The sequence below is a fragment of the Cupressus sempervirens genome, chromosome 11 (assembly GCF_028749045.1).
Source record: "Cupressus sempervirens isolate cs-2001-9-10 chromosome 11, ASM2874904v1, whole genome shotgun sequence".
In the NCBI taxonomy this organism is placed as follows: Eukaryota; Viridiplantae; Streptophyta; class Pinopsida; order Cupressales; family Cupressaceae; genus Cupressus; species Cupressus sempervirens.
In genome coordinates this window covers 252,573,512-252,575,458 of record NC_143128.1, presented here as the reverse complement: position 1 = coordinate 252,575,458, position 1,947 = coordinate 252,573,512, and positions in this window count along the sequence as shown.

The window sequence follows — 1,947 nt, the reverse complement described above, 5'->3', positions numbered from 1 at the left end:
CCTATAGATGGGGGAGGCTTCATTTATACACCTTTGGTTGTATTTCTTCGTAAGGGGAGGAATGTTGTTCCACACTCATGGATAAATTTATACATTGAGCTTGGAGCATCTACCATAGATGTACATTCTACATTTTGGGGGGGGTACTTGATCTCTCTTCTTCATCTTCTCTCTTATATGGAGATTATCTATTTTATATGCATGGTGTATGTCATAATGAGAAGGGGGGAGGGGTTTTGATTACTCCATCCATTTATGCATCTTGCCTTCTTTTTTGGGTCTCTCTTTTTGGCGGAGGGTATTGACCATGAGGTTTTCCCTCTTTGTCCACTTTATTAGAGATTATATTACAAATCTTTCCACTTTCATATTGTACATGTGTTCCTAACATAGCCTAGTATTTGAGATCCATCATGCATTCTCATCTATCTTTTGTGGGCTTAAGTGCATTTTTTAAAGTTGCACTTAATAGGGGGTATTGGTGTGAATAAATATTACTAATTAAACTTTGCTTATATTTACTTAGGATAATACATTTTCATATTAGTTGTCATGTAGACACATAGGAGTTTACACTTTATTTGAGCACATATTCTCTCACACTTCTCTTTATGTGATACACCTTTGTGCTCTTATCCTCTTATTGTTGCACATACTTTAATGCACAATGGATGATAATCCACCTTTGGTAGGCATATGTTTAGTTGTTATGATTATCACTTGAAGCACTTCTAGTTATCTTGCATTACCTATATATTAAAGCACATCCACATATATTGCATCTTATTTGGGCATCGATCACCTATTATTATTCTGATCATCAATGAGTCAAGTCATTTGAGGATTATATCATTTTGTCTCTCTTGTCTTATCAACTAAGCTTCTAGATCTTAGCATTTTCATTCTTTGCCTTAGGAAATTTTTTACGCTCATCAATTTTTCTTTAGCTCACCCTCCTTAACCCCAAATGCTTTCTTGGAAGCAATTTTGGTGCACATTAAAAAAAGGGGGAAATTTTGGTTTGAGAGGATTTTAGGTAGTGGGAATCCTCTAGAGAGAATATTTCCACCGATGGGAATTCTTTGGTAAGAGGATTTTTGCCAAATATGGTTTTCTTAAAACTTACCCCATTTTAACATTCCTTAGCAATTTCTAGTTCTATTTATATTCATGATGTTTCTTTCATGCCATAAATCATATTTTGGATGCCTTAGAGGGTGATGGAATTTTGGTTTTAGGGGGATTAATATGGTGTGAATCCTAAGCTTAGATGAATTGCAATAGTATGAATCCTCTAGAGAGAGGATTTCCACTAAACATGGTTTTTCCACTGATATTCCCAAAATTCTTGTTATCTCACACCCTTATGTTAATTATTTCACTTATGTTTGAGTTCATATGCCTTAACATTATTTTTCATCAATTTTGAGTTTGAGGAAAATGGTGGAAATGTTAAGGATGAAGGATTTCCACTAGTGGTGATCATCTTGTTGAGAATTTCCACCAAATATGTTTGTGATGGTTATCCTTAAGAAAATTACCATTTTTCCTTTTGTTCATCATTTTAACATTGCATTGATCAAATTTCTGCAATGATAAGGATTTGGAACAACCAAAATTTCACATTACCTTGTTCTAAGTGGAAATCTTAAGATTTGGGGGAGAAATGGTAGCTGGTGGGAGTTCTCTAGATAAAGGATTTCCATCGTGAAATACTTTGATTAGAGGAATTCCATCACTTTAAAATTTTAATTGTAATCATTCTCTCATTTCACAAGCATGTAAATCTTTCTCATTTAGACAAAGACTCCACTAAGGTCCATGAAAATACCTCAAACAAATATTACTTCCTAGCTGGGAGACTTGAAAATATTGCCAACAAAAACAACCTATGAAAATGACTCCTATTTTCTAAAGCAAAAAGAGGGGGTCCCCATTTGCAATGGG